Consider the following 16,709-nt stretch of genomic DNA (forward strand, 5'->3'; position numbering starts at 1 on the left):
TAAAACTGTAAGTTTTAGCTTCTAGCCAAGCACAGCAGTAGCTAGTAGTGCTGCAACTCATTCTGAGAGTTGTATAAAATCATGCCCTCCAAAAAGCCTATGCTCTATTTTTTCTTTTCCTGAGTCGTGTCCCTCTCTGATGACCCTGAGGCATGGCATTGTTGGCGTCTTTGTTTTAATGTTAATCACACTGGTACGCTATATTTCAAACCTCACATGGTTGTTTCAAAAAGTTTTTTTGTGTTTGAGAGCTGAGACAGTCAGGAAACAAAAACAAAGATAATTCTATCTGTATTAGCAGTTCAGAAGAGAAGGATTCCAGCTGAGGAAATTTGAAAGTTGGCATTTGAATTCCACCATGGCAAGCAGGATAGGAGGGATACTAATCAAGTAACAAACACAACAAATCCATATAAAATAACTGAAATAAAGGGATGGAAGATGGAGGAGAAGTCAAAGTGTGATTGCCTGTCTATAAAATGGAATCCTTTTATTTTTGGTGGTGATGTTAGGGGGATCTTAGTATCCCCCTAATTTGGTGTGCTTATTCACTGTATTGGTTTTCTATTGCTGCTCTAACAAATTACCACACACTTACAACACAAATTTATTATCTTACAGTTCTGGAGGTCAGAAATCCAACATGAATTTAACTGGGCTAAAATCAAGGTGTTGTCAGAGGATTACATTCCTCCTGGAGGCTCTAGGTGAGAATCTGTTCCCTGCCTTTTTCAGCAGAGGCCTTGCACATTTTTTTGGCTCATTCCCCTCTTTCCATCTTCAAAGATAGCAATGTTACATCTCCCTGACCCTTCTTCCATTGTCATATCTCATTCTCTGACTCTGACACTTATGCCTTTTTTTTTTTTTTTTTTTTAAGAGGGAGAACATATGTGGACAGGGGGAGAGGCAGAAAAAGAGGGGAAAGAGGCAGAGAATCCCAAACAGGCTCCATGCTCTTAGTGTGGAGCCCAACACAGGGCTTAATCCCATGAACTAGGAGATCATGACCTGAGCTGAAATCAAGAATCAGACAGTTAACCTACTGAGCCTCCAGTGCCCCTGCCTTCTTACAAAAACTCTTGTAATTATTTTGTACCCACTTGAACAATCCAGGATTATCTCCCCATCTCAATATGCATAGTTCAATCACACGTGCAAAGTCCCTTTTGCCTCTAACATAAGATAGTAACAGGTTCTAAGGGTTAGAACTGTGGAATTCTTTGGGGAAGGAGGCATTATTCTGCGTACCATATCCATTCCCCATTTCATCAAGTGAGCCAATTACTAAAAGCCAACTCCTGGCTTTTAATGAATATCCTAGTGTTCTACCTAAATTTACTTCAAGTTATTACTGTCTTTTCCAGAGAGGTCTCCTCTCCTTCCAACAAATGTTTTTCCAAAATGCCGTACTACATTTTTAAGTCTTCTACAGTTTTGAGTAAACAATAATATTACTTGTAAAACATTTATATAATACCTTTAAAATGCTAGAGATACCAGAGGGGAGATGGGTGGGGGAGTGGGTTAAATAAGTGATGGGGATTAAGGTTAAATAGGTGATGCACTTGTTGAGATGAGCACATGGTGTTGTATGGAAGTGATGAGTCACTATATTGTACACCTAAAACTAATATTACACTGTATGTTAACTAATTGGAATTTGATACTTAAAATAAATAAATAAATAAAATGCTAAAGAATGCCACTATTCACTTTGGAAGGACAAAAGGTAAATTTAACTAGTGACATGGAGTTGAGCTAAAGACAAAATGATTATCTGTTAATGCTGTTCTCGTACTCTTGGCTAGCCTCTGTGGTAACAAAACCAAAACATAGAAGAGCAACTCAAAATAGTTTGAGAAAACTATTTGATTTACTAATACATGATTTTCAAAAATACCATTTAGTAAAGAAGTCTTGCTTATATAACTTGCTTCTGTAACTAACAAAAATTTTCACAGCTTTACTGAGATATAATTGACACTCTGTAAAATGCATATATATAAAATATACATTTGGTAGATTTTGATGTATGTCATATGATGTTAGTGAAAGCATCACCATGAGCAAAACAGTGAACATATACATTACCCCAAAGTTTCTTTTTGCCCCACTATAATCCCTCTGCCTTTCTTGTTCCCTCCACTCCCAGTCAACCACCTACTTTGCTGCTATATATTACAATTATTATATACTCTTTTGGTCTGGATTCTTTCACTTCCCAAAATTATTTTGAGAATTAGCCATGTTATAACATGTATCAATAATAGTTCATTCCCTTTTACTGTTCAGTGCTATTCTATTATATGGAAACACCACAGTTGCTTATCCACAGTTGCTTTGTTGTTGGATATTTGAGTTGTTTCCATTTTTATTGCCCATTACAAATAAAGCTATTACTGAATGTTCATTTACATGTCTTTTAATGGATATATGCTTTCATTTCTCTTGGTTAAATACCTGGAATAGAACCTCTAGGTCATATGGTCGATATATGTTTAACTTTTTAAGGAACTGCCATAACTGTTTTCCAAGGAAGTTGCACCATTTTATAATCCCACCAGCAGTGTTTGAAAAGGAAGTGGATTTAAAAATTTTTTGAATATCTTATAAGCAATGCTTGAGCATTCATATTATATATAGAGATACAACAAAATGTGCTAGAGAGTCATGTGGGCATTTAAGGAGCCTGCATAATGTTAGCAAGGTATGTTATATACACCCATGAAACAATGCATTGTGTAATGTGACTATTAAGTGTCAGATGGGAGGACCAGATAAATGTGAGAGGGGTCTGGGGACACTGATTAGACAAGGCAGGACTTTGCTGGGATGATTAGAATACTGGCAGAAAAGACCTGCAAACAAATTCCTTAAGTTAAATTAACTCAATTTCTAAGCATTCATACAAACCAACCACTACTTTCATTATAATCATCTGCCTTCTACAGTTATCTGTTGGCATTTGTTAGTTATTGCTACCGACCGATCCACATAAAAACTGGTGACTTAGAACAACAATCGTTTAGTCTTTTTCAGAGGTTTGTGGATCTACAGCACATTCAACCAATTAGATCAGTCTGTTGGCTCAATCTCTGGAGTCTGGACATAGTATGGTTCATCTGGATACCTTTGCCAAGTTGCTCTGTTCCAGGTGGTCTCCTTCTCCAGCAAACTAGTCCAGGTTTCTTAGGGTAATTTAGGCTAGGAACGACCACATTTTCTTGGCCAAAAACCATCCCCAGTCCTAAGACCACGGCAGAATCAGGGGATGGAGTGGAGCTGCAAAGTCACTCTGCAAAATGTTTGGGCACTTGGATAAATAGAGAATTGGAGCCATTTTTCCTCAATCTACCACATCATCAGAGACCAAAATGCCAACTATCTTTCAATATTTAATGTAATTGCTATGTAATCTAGCTAGAATTTGGCTAAGGCCAAAGAAGTAAGCAAAAAAGGTCCTCTGAGTCAGTTTTAAAATGTCACGATTAGTTGGTCACCAAATTCACAAAAGATTAAAAGCTTTTAAATTAGTGGCTGCATAGTCACTTATAACAAAACTAGAGTGGTCAGGGACTGTGTAGTCCAATTAGGCTAGTCTTAAAAGAGCAAATTATATTCAGCATTTTCTGGTTCAACAAGCACTAGCTTAAAAAAACATTCCCACCCCCAACACCTGGGTGGGTCAGTTGGTGGTCAAGGGTCCCTTGATTTCAGAGCAAGTCATGATCCCATGGTTCATGGGTTCAAGTCCCACCTCAGACTCTGCGCTGGCAATGCAGAGCCTGTCTCTGTCTCTCTCCCCTCCCCGCCCCTTCACAGCTCGTGCTCTCTCTCAAACTTAAAAAAAAAAATCCCATTCAACATGATTTACATTTCGAATACTGGTGTTTTGTTTTTGTTTTAATCTATTCGGAAACAGGACAACATACCCAGATCATCTTGGCACCTATAACCTCATCCCGCCTCGCCCTCTTCGTCCTTTTTAGAGAAAACCAGGATTGTGGGTTCAAGGTAGTTCTCCATTTCAGGGCAAGCCAAGGTGGGATAGCCTAACAGTGGATTGCCTGTGTATCTCATGAGAAATACATCTCTGCTCCAAGTGTCTCAAGAGGCGCTTTTACCAAACCACTAACTTTCCGAAAAAACGTCATCTTTCCGGCTTTCAGTTAGGTAACCCTTGAGAAGAGCCCCACGTGGAGTCCCACCCAGCCATCAAAACTTAGTTCCACACCTCCGCGTTCATGGACCCGCCTCCAGCCTTCAGGTCCACTTCTAGCTCCGCCCCTTGCCCTCTTGGAGCACCATTTCCCTAGGGGATTGCTAGGGACATTGTTGAAAATGTAGCTTTACACGGTAACCGCGCAAGGGAATTCCCATTTTAAGCAAGAAGTTGTTTGATTTCAATCACCTGGTTGTCGAACCTACTTTGCAAAATATTGCCACTGTAAGATTTTTTAAGTGAGTAAAAAAAGACTCCAAGGCAAAATGTTCCGCAGGAGGAGTTTTATTGCATGCACCCTCAGGCGAGGTTCCGCGACTCAAGAGAGGCGAGTCGGGGAAGTCCCGCCCCGGATGGGTGGTGAGGGGTTTTATAACTTGTTGGTGGGGATGGGGGAAGTCCAGATAACAGGGGCGGTCTCTTGACTAGAAAGTCCCAGGCGGAAGTTTTCGGTTTCCTGCCTAAGTTTCCGTTTCCCGCGGAAGTCGAAACGGTCACCGATGTATTGGCGGGAAGGTCAGCCATCTCAAGAAGTCTGCCATTCTGTGGCGTCTCTGCCCTACCTCTCAGCCGGCCCAACATTCCGACCTTTTGTTTTATATATTGGTGGCAGGGGCACTGATTCCGCTCTGGCTACTTCCTGCTGACCGGTGGGCGTCATCATAGGGGTAGTCGGAGGTGGGCAGGAGAGTAGGGCTGCAGGAGGGGTTGATTTACCTAGACTCCGGACATTTCCTGGAGACGCTTCCGCAGATATGAGACAGGGGGCAACCGAGATTAGTAGCAGGTTTAAGCATAGGGGTCCCGCCAGGGGGAGGAGCCAGGTTACCCAGGCATGGGGGTCTAGACCCCATATGTGGGAGTCCTGACGCCTCGCCTGGATCCGGTCCCTGAGTTCACGAATTTTGGATGTGACTATGCCTGATTGGTTAACGTAGTAGCAGCACTCTTCGTTCAGGTAGAGACAGGTTCCCCCTTTTTGGGCTGTCAGGAGGTCTAAAGCCCACCTGTTTTGTAGGGCTACGGCTGCGAGACTAGTAATCTGGGTCTGTAGAGCAGTAAGAGAATCGGCAATTCGTTCCATGTCTTCATTGAGGGTCTGGGAGAGCTTGTAATAAAAATTTATGGAGGTTCCGAGGCCTGCCGCCCTGGTGGCCACGCCAGTGGTTAGACCTACCCCGATGAGCAGGGGAATGAAAGCCACTCGTTTGTTTCGGTGTGTCGGGAATAAGAGGGATAGGAGCTGGGTATGTGAATAGATGTTGGTTGAAGGGGATAGGAGACTAAAGATGCAGTTTAGGGAATCATTGGCGGTTAGGCAGCGGTAGATCCCCTCCGGGCAGAAGAGAAATATTCCGGGAGGTACAGTAGGGGAGGGAAGAGCTGGCGGATGAGGCGTTAAAGGTGAGAATGTCCTGGGTCGAGGAGAGGTTAAAGATAGGTATTGGTTTTCCCAGGGCCCCCGTGTGGACCGTTTGGTTAGTAGTAGTGGTATGGTGTAGGGGCCATGTTGTTGGGATGGGGATTCCGATGATGTTGGTAAGGGTAGAGAAAGGGAAACAGACCCAACAGTCGCGGTGGTTGGTCAGGTTCTGCCAGAGGTTGTAACTGTAGTTTATTAGGGTACTGATCAGTTGGTCAGTAGGAAGAGATTGTTGTAATAGGGTATTGAGGTTGAGTCACTTGTGAGGTTGGTTGGGTATATAGGTTTTGGAGTATTTGTTCGGATTGTGTTTAGCCTGGTCTTGGACTCCTCCCCCATCAGAGAGTCCTATTTGGGCTAGGTAAGTCCAGCAGACGGTCCCTGTCTTGGGGTATTGGGTGCAGGGGGATTTTGCTGTCCTCTGGGCATTAAGTTCAGAGGCCTAAAAGGTTTTTCCTGGGGCATGAGTGGAGGTACAAGTGATTGGGGTTTTTCCTTCGTAGCATGTTTTGGGCATATAGATATAGGATTGGAAATATCTCTTTTGTCCACTGCCACACATACACTGGTTACATTCAGTTGCCCAGACCAGGGGGTGCAGAAGAATCAGAATTAGGAGTACGTGCCAGCCAAAGTTGGGTTGGGCCTACCATCTGGGAGGTCCAGTCATCTGATTTTGGTGCCCACTTATGGTTATTGATGTGCACCCAGGGCTGATGCCCCAGCAATTTTGCTGCGGTCGGGGTGGTGAGGATGACAGTGTGGGGTCCTGACCACCGTGGCTGGAGGGATCCCGGTTGTAAGTCCCTAAGGAGGACCTGGTCCCCAGGGAGTAAGGTTTGGGTGGGGGTCTCCTTTTCACCATGGGTATTTGGGGCTGGTATGACCGCATCAGCATGGGCCCAGAGGAGGGTCAGGTAGGGAAGGTATGAAAGGAGGGGTGGAGGGGATGCCGGAATGTTGTGAGTTAGGAGAAACAGCCGCCGGTACAGAAGCTCGAAAGGACTTAATCCCGAGGACCCGCGGGGGGTTGCCCTGAGTCGAGTGAGGGCGAGGGGCAGTAAAGTGGGCCACAAGAGGCGGGTTTCCAAAGTAAGTTTAGTGAGTTGGGCCTTGAGTAGTCTGTTTGCCTTTTCTACCTTACCTGATGACTAGGGATGGTAAGGGATGTGGAGTTTCCAGGTGATGTTAAGCGTTTCTTCCACCTGGTGAGTGACGCTGGAAATGAAGGCAGGTCTGTTGTCCGACTGCAGGGTTCGGGGCAGTCCAAATTGTGGAATGATGTGTTCGATGAGGATGGTGGCCACTACATCTGCTGTCTCCCGGGCAGTGGGAAATGCTTCAATCCAGCCTGTAAATGTGTCTACCATACTCAGTAAGTACCGAAAGGATTTGTGGCGGGGCATGTGGGTAAAATCTAGCTGCCAATTCTCCCCGTGTTGGTGTCTGCAGAGTTGGTGATTGGGTCCTGGCCTACGGATCCCACCCTGTGTATTGACAGTTGCACAGGTTTTGCAGGATCTGTGTACTGTCTCTATAACTTTAGAGAGAGGGGGTGATGAAAGAGGGGTTGAAGGAACTGAAATTAATTGGCCTTTGGGCCAATGTGGAGGGACTGGTAAATTTCAGCTATTAGCGTGCGGGCCAGATTGTCCAGAAGGAAGATTTTGTCCTGAACATAGATCCATCCTTTGTCTCCCATTTTTCCTCCCAAGGTTTGGAGGGTTTGTACTTCTTGTTTAGAGTATGAGGGGCTGTGAGGGGTATTGAGGAAAAGAAATCGGGGCCAGGGAAGTGTTTAAAGCCGTTTGTCTGGCCATTGAGTCAGCCTTGTTGTTCCCGAAAGAGACAGGATCTTTGGAGGTCTAATGTCCATGGCAGTAGACTATTGCTACCTCAGCAGGGAGTTTGAGGGCCTCAAGTAGTTTGGCAATAAGTGGCCCGTTGACTATGGGAGTTCCTTTAGTGGTTAGGAATCCCCGTTCCTGCTAGAGGATGGAGCGGGTGTGAGTGATGAGATAGGCATACTTGGAGTCTGTGTATATTGTAACCTGTGCCCCTTTGATAAGTGGAGGGCTCAGGTAAGGGCTATTAGTTCAGCCTTTTGAGAGGTGGTTCCAATGGGGAGAGGGGCTGCCTCTATTACTAAGTCTGAAGTGACCACGGCATAAGCGGCGCGCCTTTGGCCGTCTGGGGTCAGGAGGGAGCTCCCATCTGTAAAGAGGATTCGGTCAGGGTTGGATAGCAGCTGGTCGGAGAGTCCCGGTAGGGAGGGGGTTAGTTCCTCCAGTAGCTGCGGGCAGGAATGGGAGGGCTCAGGGGTGGACGAGGGCGCAGGCAGTAGAGTGGCGGGGTTTAGGCGAGGAGAAGTAGAGAGGGAGACCAGGGGATTTTCGATGAACAGCAGATGGTATAGTTGGAGACGCAAAGGGGTGAGCTGAGCCAGGGATCGGTGACTGACAAGGTCTGCGAGCCGATGGGGAGAGCAGACTGTGAGAGAGTTTCCTAAGATGAGTTTAAGGGCCTCCTTGGTAAGAGTGGCGGCCACTGCCAGTGCCCTGAGGCAAGGCTGCCAGCCTTGGACAGTGGTGTCTAGTTGTTTTGATAGGTAGGCTATTGCTCTATGGGCGGGCCCGACCGATTGAGTTAGGAGACCGGTAGCCGAACCAGAGCGTTCATCAGTAAAGAGGTGAAAGGGTTTAGAGGGGTCTGGCAATGCCAGGACTGGTCTGGTGGTGAGGCAGTCCCGTAGTTTAGAGAACAGATGTCGGACGAAGGTGGGGTCGGTTAAGGGTCCCTGGGGTATTTCTTTTGCCGCCCAATATAGGGGCCAGGCCAGGATGGCAAAATTGGGGATCCAGTGTCTGAAGAAGCCCACTAATCCCAAGAAGGAGAGAATTTCCTCTGCATTCTGAGGGGGCTGGAGTTCCTGGAGGAGGCGGATGCCGTCCCCGGTGAGGAATTTGGATGTAGGGGTTAGGGAAATCCTTAAATAGGTGACTGAGGGGGTACACAGTTGTGCTTTGGAGGGTGTAGCTCGATACCCTTTGGCTCCTAAAAAGGTTAAGTAAGGTGGTCATGTCCTCTTGAGATAGAGAAAGGGATGGGCTACAGAGGAGGGGATCATCTACATATTGGAGGATGATGCTGGCCTTAAGGACACACTGCTATAAGTCGGTAGCCAGGGCCTGGCCAAAGATATGGGGGCTATCCCGGAACCCCTGAGGAAGAACGGTCCATGCCAGGTGTCCTGAGACATTGGTATCGGGGTCCTCCCAGGTGAAGGCAAAGAGGTGGTAGGAGTCAGGATGTAAAGGGATGGTAGAAAAGGCGTCCTTTAAATCCAGCCCCGTGAAGTGGGAGGTTCGGGGTGGGATGTGGGATAATAGAGTGTAGGGATTAGGGACAACGGGGTGGAGTGGGACTAGGGCTTCGTTAATGAGTTGCAGGTCCTGGACTAACAGGTAGGCCCCTGAGGGTTTGCGGACAGGCAAGATAGGCGTGTTGCAGGGGGAGATGATGGGGATGAGGAGTCCCTGCTGTTTTAGGCGGTCTATGATAGGCTTAAGGCCCCTCCGATGGGTTAAGGAGATAGGAAACTGTGCCCGGGAGTGGAACTGTGATCTGTCCCGTAACTGTATCTTTACAGGAGAATGGGGAAACACGACGACCGGTTTAGAGGTGTCCCACACTCTTGAATCCACTGAGGGGAGGCATTTTGAAGACGGGAGGGATGGGGTGGAGAGTAGGGGTAGGACGAGACATTCCGAGGTTGACGGGGGAGGGCGAAAGCCGGATGGTAGCCTGTAGTTTGTGGAGGATGTCCCTTCCCAGTAGGGGCACCGGACCGGAGGGGATGACTATGAAGGAGTGTGAGAAGGGACCCATCCAGGCTGCAGGGGAGGGGAGGGGCCACCCTAGGTGAGGAGCAGGTCCCATCGATTCACATATCGGTGACCGGTGAGGATCGGGTTGGTCCTAAGTAGGAAGGCAAAACTGAATAGGTAGCCTTCGTGTCCAGCAGAAAGGAGATGGACTTACCCGCTACCTGGAGTATGACCCTGGGCTCGGCCTGGGTGAGAGGGGTGTCCGAGTCTGGGGTCTGTCAGTCATCCTCCAATCCAAGTAGTTGGAGAGCAGGACTTACCGTCTCGGTGTTTCCCCCACGTGGAGGCGCTGAGGATCCCCCGAGGCTTGGGCAGTCCGATTTCCAGAGTCCCATCAGTCAGCACTGGGGATAGGGTTGGGTGGGCTCCTTTGGACTGGGACATTGACGGGCCCAGTGCCCCTCGGCTCCGCATTTGAAACAGGCCCCCCGGAGCCGGCCAGCCGCAGGGCTGCCACCAGACCTTGGGTTTGTACCTGAACCTTTTGCTGGAGTCTGGCCTGTCGTTTCAGCTCAGCTGCCCCCTCCCGGGAGTTAAAAACTTTGAAGACCATTTTCACTAGGTCAGAGATGGGGGTCTGTGGTCCCTCCTCCGCTTTTTTTTAATGTCCGGCGCCGACTGGAAGATAAAGTGGGTAGCCAGGACAGTCGCCCGGCCGGTGAGGCCGGATGGAGGCGAGTATATTGAGTTAGAGCCTCGGTTAACTGGTTGAGGAACATGGCCAGGTTTTCGTCGGGGGCCTGCTTGATTTCTCTGATTTTATCATAATTGACTACCTTGTTAGAGGCTGCGCGCATGCCGGCAATGAGGCATTGAACCTTGCGGTCGCAGCGCCGGGGGCATCTTGCCGGTTCCGAGAGTCCCATCCGGGTTCTATGGCTGGGACCGCCTGAGCGCCAATAGGTACAGTGGCGTCAGTGAGATGGACTTGATCAGCATGTTCTCGGGCAGCAGCCTGAATGTGTTCCCTCTCCTCAGTAGTGAGAGTGGTGGTCTGGACGACGTGGAGGTCGTGCCAGTTTAGGTCATAGGCCTGGGCCAGGTATTGAAATTCTTTGCTAAAGTTATCTGGGTTGGCGGAAAAGGAACCCAGGCGCTTCTCTATTTGGGAAAGATCTTGGAGGGAGAAGGGCGTGTGGACCCGAACCCTCTGTCCCCGCGACCTCTCGCAGCAGGCAGACCAGGTCTGGAGAGGGGTCGTGGGACCGCGTGCAGGCAGAGATAGGAGGGGATGAGAGGGGGCCCCCCTGGGGGCCAGGTTCTACCGCGATCTCCGGCTGAGGAGCTTCAGGAGCGGTGGGGATAGGTAGGGCCCGGGTTGGAGTCGGATCAGAGGGTTGTTGAGGAGCAAGAGGTACGGGAGGCTGGGGGATGGGAGCGCGGTATGGCGGAGGCGGGAGCAAAAGAGGGGCCCTCACAGGAGGGCCAGACAAGTTTTCGGGAGGTTCGGAAAGGGGGGGAGTATAGAGGGCTCTGGATCTTTAGGGGGTGTAGGTGAGAGGGTCGGAGGGGTAGTGCGGGCAGGAAGAACCTGAGATGTAGAGCAGCGGGAGCATAGTGAAGGACGAGAGCGCAGGGTCCAAAAGGCTTGGACGTAAGGAACCTCATACCATTTGCCTTGGCGTCTACAGAGGTTATCAAGGTCCATGAGAATTTGGTAGTCAAATGTGCCTTCCGGAGGCCATTGTGACTGGTTGTCCAATCGAAACTGAGGCCAGGCAACAGTACAGTAATGTCTAAGGCGCCGCCTGCGCAGGTCCTGGTCCAACTCTAAGGTTTTGAGATTGGCCAGAAGCCAACCCAAGGGCGTTTTTGGATCAATTTTGGACTGGGAGGTTCCCATAGCCGCCTCGCCCACCAGTTCAGATCACGGAGGAAAGCGTCCCCTCGTCCCTGTGCTGGACTGTAGATCGAGGAAGAGAGAGGTAGCTGCCGCAGAATGGGGACGTCTCCCGATTCTTTGGAGCTCTGGAGGCTACCTGGTAGCCGGAGGGGGACTCGCCCTGACGCGGCCGCGATTAGGACAGGGTACCCCGGAGAGGGCTGGGGGCTAGGGACACTCACCGCAGTCTTGAGAACGGCGCTCGGAGAGGCAGTTCCTGGTCCGGATATGGAGAGGAGAGAGCTTCCTCACCGATATGGGAGCTCAATCTCCTCCTGGGTTTCGGCACCGAATGTAAGATTTTTTAAGTGAGTAAAAAAGACTCCAAGGCAAAATGTTCCACAGGAGGAGTTTTATTGCATGCACCCTCAGGCGAGGTTCCGTGGACTCAAGAAAGGGGAGTCGGGGAAGTCCCGCCCCGGTTGGGTGGTGAGGGGTTTTATAACCTGTTGGTGGGAATGGGGAAAGTCCAGATAACAGGGGCGGTCTCTTGACTGGAAAATCCCGGGCGGAAGTTTTCGGTTTCTTGCCTAAGTTTCTGTTTCCCGCGGAAGTCGTAAGGGTCACTGATGTATTGGTGGGAAGGTCAGCCATCTTAAGAAGTGGCGGGAAGGTCAGCCATCTCAAGAAGTCTGCCATTCTCTGGCGTCTCTGCCCTACCTCTCAGCCGGCCCAACAGCCACCACTCTTTCTTCTTTCACGCCGCCCCACTCTCTGCTCTCCGCAGCCCAAGTCCAGCTAAAGAAACCGGAAATCCAGAGAAAGGCGCGCCGGGGGCGGGCCTTCGCTGCGCTGCACTGCGCCCGCGCGCGCCCCCTTTTGCGTCATTCGACCGCGCCCAGGCTCTCTTCCGCGACAGCTCTAGGTCCCGGTGGTGGCGGCGGCGGCGGCGGCGGTGGTCGCAGGTCGTCCGGAGCACGTTCCCTTCGGCGCTCCCCCATGGAGGAGGCGGCGCGCACGGCTGCAGCTCCGGAGGCTCTCACCTCCTACTGGACAGCGACTAAGGCGCTGGCCGCGCGAGCTCAAGAAGGGGTGGCCTGTGCGGCCTGTGTGGGCGTGTGAGCGGAGGTGACGAGGGCCAGGTAGTGGAGGTGAAGCCGCATGGGCGGCTTCCAGTTGGGGTGAGGTCGCCAGTATTTATTTTTTCTTTCAACAAGCGTGAAGGGGCTAACTGTGGGCGAGTCTGCCCGTCTTGGGTTGGCCGGGGCCCTTCAGGGGCGCCTTTCTCTTCTCTGGGAATACGTGTGTTCTGAAATGGAAAGGCTTTAACTCTTACCCTGCATTGAGGAATCCCGCTGCGAGTTGGGTTGCTGTTAAATCCCATGGAAATCTGGCTTGTTCCTTTCGGGGCGCTAGTTGATTCAGCTCATTCACATAGTTTTTGTTTGGTGAGTTTTAGAAGATTGTTTTAGCTACTGCGAAGGTATTAACTGACCGTTGAGCAAGTTTTAGAAGTCAGCCGTAACGTTTTGAACATGACTTTTAATTTCCTAACTTTTATAAAGTCATTTGATCCTGTCTCCCTCCCCATTCAGCTGAACAAAACTCCATAGACGTTTAGTTTTGTTTTTGTGTCTTTAATTTCTTCACTAGGTTTTTCAGTTTGTTTAATACTGGACTACGTTTTAGTTCTGTTTTTAGAAATTATCTACCTTATGCCCAATTAGTACTATTTTTTAAGTAATAAAAGGAAAAATGAGGAAATAGAGATATTTGTTTCATTGAAGTAAGCTTTTGAAGCATGTTATTTATGCTTGGTTGAGTAGGTTTCATGTTGGTAGGTAAAAAGAGTATGGAGCCAAATTCTTGAAACTACTTAGTAACTATTCAGTCCTTTGGCCTACTTCTGTATTTTCTTCTTTCCAGGCCGGAGCTACTCTGCCAGGGTTTAAAACTTTAAATGAGAATAAAGAGTATTCTTTACAAGGAAATGAGGGTGGATAAGTCATCTCTAACCTCTTCCAACTTTTTTTTCCATAAGAGAGACCATATTAAACTTCCATGTAAGTTAAAATTTTAATTTATAACTGATGTTGCTAAATTAGGGTTGGAGATTTAGGTTCTGCAGTATTTATAAGTACTCTTTTTTAAAAATAATTAGCGGGCCGCCTGGGTAGCTCAGTCGGTTAAGCTGGCTGACTTTGCTCAGGTCATGATATCACCATTTGAGAGTTGAGCCCCTCATCAGGCTCTGTGCTGACAGCCCAGAACCTGAAGACTGCTTCATATTCTGTGTCTCCTTCTCTCTCTCTGCTCTTCTCCTGCTCACACTGGCTCTTTCTCAAAATAAACATTAAAGAAAAATTTTTAAATAATCATCAAAATAAGAGATTGGGAAAAGTTAAAGCAGTGGAAACCAAACAGAAGTAAAGATTAAAAACTCTAATGTTTTCATTCAGTGTGGGCAACCTGTATGTAAAGAAGAAGAATCTAGTAGAGACACTTAGGTTCTATTTCAGACTGTGTAACTTTCTCTTTGGCCCTCTGCATGTGACTTAAACCCTTGGAGGTTTGGTTTCTTCAGTTTTAAGGTAGGGATAAAAATACCTTCTTCTCATTGTATGTTAGAAACAGTGTACATCAGTTACCTGGAGCAGGGCTTCATTGGTGTTCAGTAAGTGTTAGTTATTACTATTAAAGGGAAATAATAAAAAGAATTATACTTGTTTTCAGGAAATTTCTTTTGTATAAAAATACTCTGCTGTGGTATCCTGCCTACCCTTGTTCACTCAGTGTCAGCCACAGTGGCCTTCCTTTTCCTAGAAAACTGCTAACATTTCATACCTCTTGCCTTTGCATTTTTTCTCTGCTTTGTTCTTTTCCTGTCTCTTTCAGGGCTTTACTCTGTTATCTTCTCCACTAGGCCTTTTAACTAACCTAGTTCAAATAGAAGCCCCTCAACCCAACTCCTCAGTGCCCTTAACCATAGCATTTACCACCTTCCAGTATAACGTTTTGCTGTCTTTTGTCTTTTTTTAATTGTCTTGCCCTACCTCCAACTCAAGGTAAACTATGTGGGAGGGTTTTGGTCTGTTTTATTCACTGCTGTATTCCCATTCCTAGAGCGTAGTATATATTCATGTCAGTGTTGTTTGAGTAAATGTGATAAGCTCCTGTCCACAAGAAGCCACTATGAAGGGGATGTAAGTCGTATACGTAACCATAACATAGGCTAGAAAAGTGTCCAAAGAGAAGTGTAGGTTTAAAGACCAAGAAATTCAGAAAAGATTGATTTCTCTGGCTTGTGGAATTTAAGCAGGGCTTCATGTGGAGGTACATTTAGAATTTGCTCATTAAAAGATGAAAGGGATAATGTAAACAAAGGTATGGAGGCAGAGAAGGGATAAGAATGACCTCGTGTATCACAGGGTGTGGGGAATATTAATATTGGGAAATAAGATTTAAAAGTTAGGTTGGGAACAAATGGTGAAAGGTCTTAGATAATTTCAAAATTTGAACTTGTTTTTGTAAATATTGGGTAGCCATTCTAAGCTTTTAAGCAGGAGAATGAGATAGCATAGATGTGTTTTATAGAGCAGTGTGACAGCATCATTGTTGAAGCTGAATTAGGATAGGGAGAGCCATGGAGGTATGAGGCTGTATTTCACAAAGGTATGCTCCATCTGGTACTGCTGGCCCTTGTATCCAGTTTGTGTAATGAGGATGGTAAAGCCATGGTCAGAATACAAGGAGGAGCAGATTGGCCAGATGATGGTTTCCACTGGCAGCCTGGTTAGAGCTGCTACTTCCTTGTGTTCCACCACTGGGTCTAAATGGAGACTCCAGTGGGAAAGACAAAAAGGCTGGATTCTAGCGCTGGTTCTTCTACCTACCCACTTTTTGAGAAGTTGCCTAACATCTCTGTACCTGTTTTCTCTTCATGGGGCCCTTACCACGTACCTTTCAAGGTTTTGTGAAAATGAAATGTCAAAAATGCTATGACAGGTTTAAAGCTGTAAATGTACTTCTGTTGGTATATTTTTTAAAAGTATGTAACTTTCATAGTTGTGTTGCCTACTATTAGTCGTTCTGCAAAGCAAATCTTAATATCAGCTTATCTCATAGATGGTAGAATACTAGTCCCGTCTTTTCCTGTTCTTATGTGTTCTTCGTATTTTAGAAGAAGGTGGACCAATTTCAGAACTTTATTTTCTTTAAGATATATTTATTTCATTTTCAACATAACTTGTATTTAATGAAAGTTAATGTTATATTCATAAAAGTAAAGTCACCTTTGAAAATTAAAATTTAGAAAGATCAAGTAGAGAATTCTAGGAACCTTTAAAAATGTGCTTAAAATTAAAATGGGTCATTTCAGATCATTTTACTCAACTGTGGAATCCTTGAGGTCAGGGACTTTTAAATAAATCATCCTCATAACTCCAATATCTGGCATATTAGAGCTGCTCAGTACATGCTTATTGAACAGATGGCCACATTATAAGTAATAATAACAGCTAGTGGGGAGGAGAATGGGGTGGGACCTTCTACCTGAGTCCCTCTGAGAGGTTGAATGGGCACGTTATCACCTTAAGCTTGTCATCTCTTACTTGGGAACATAGTTGAAGTGAAACAGCAAATTTTCTTGTTCAGCAGTCTTTAAACCTGGCCCTACTTCATAGTTAATCCTCAAGAATAAAACATAATCTGTTTCAGGAGTGCCTGGGTGGCTCAGTTGGTTAAGCATCCAACTTTGGCTCAGGTCACAATCTCTCAGTTCGTGAGTTCGTGCTTCACACCAAGCTCTGCACTGAGCATGAAGCCTGCTTAAGATGTACTCTCTCTCTCCTCCTCTCCTCTCCTTCTCTCCCTCTCTCCCTCTCTCCCTCTCTGTCTCTCTCACCTGCTTGTGAGTGTGCCTGCACTCTCTCTAAAAAAAAAAAAGTCAGCTTTATGTTAGTGAAGTCTGAATTTGGATTTGTGAGGCTTTCCTATTGGGATTGGAACTATAGATAAACCTGACTTGTTTGGGTATCATTTTGCAGGTAACAACGTTCTATTTTATAGATTCCAGAATATTCAGACTACAAGTTAGCGAGTTCAGACTTTTAAAAGGTAGGTTTATGGGGCGCCTGGGTGGCTTAGTCGGTTAAGCGTCCGACTTTCGCTTAGGTCCTGATCCCGCAGTTCGTGGGTTCGAGCCCCGCGTCGGGCTCTGTGCTGACTGCCAGCTCAGAGCCTGGAGCCTGTTTCGGAGTCTGTGACTCCCTCTCTCTGACCCTCCCCTGTTCACGCTGTCTCTCTCTCTCTCTCTCTCTCCAAGAAATAAATAAAACATTAAAAAAAGAAAGA

General features: G+C 47.0%; 1 protein-coding gene across 7 annotated transcripts in view; it reads left to right on the forward strand.

Moving 5' to 3' along the window:
• Nucleotides 1–12,284: 12,284 nt before the first annotated feature.
• The window catches only part of NIPA2 (NIPA magnesium transporter 2), a 25,966-nt gene continuing 21,541 nt past the window's right edge, over nt 12,285–16,709 (forward strand). The window contains exons 1-2 of one of the 7 annotated variants that reach the window (XM_077774601.1): nt 12,285–12,538; nt 13,284–13,420. The gene's annotated coding sequence lies outside the window, so the exon portion shown is untranslated. Of the gene's footprint in view, nt 12,539–12,579; nt 12,806–13,283; nt 13,421–16,396; nt 16,473–16,709 lie in introns of those variants that run through there. The other 6 variants (XM_077774603.1, XM_077774602.1, XM_077774600.1 and 3 more) reach the window with 6 other exon arrangements.

This window comes from Crocuta crocuta, unplaced genomic scaffold (genome assembly GCF_008692635.1).
Source record: "Crocuta crocuta isolate KB4526 unplaced genomic scaffold, BGI_CrCroc_1.0 scaffold469, whole genome shotgun sequence".
NCBI classification, from domain to species: domain Eukaryota; kingdom Metazoa; phylum Chordata; class Mammalia; order Carnivora; family Hyaenidae; genus Crocuta; species Crocuta crocuta.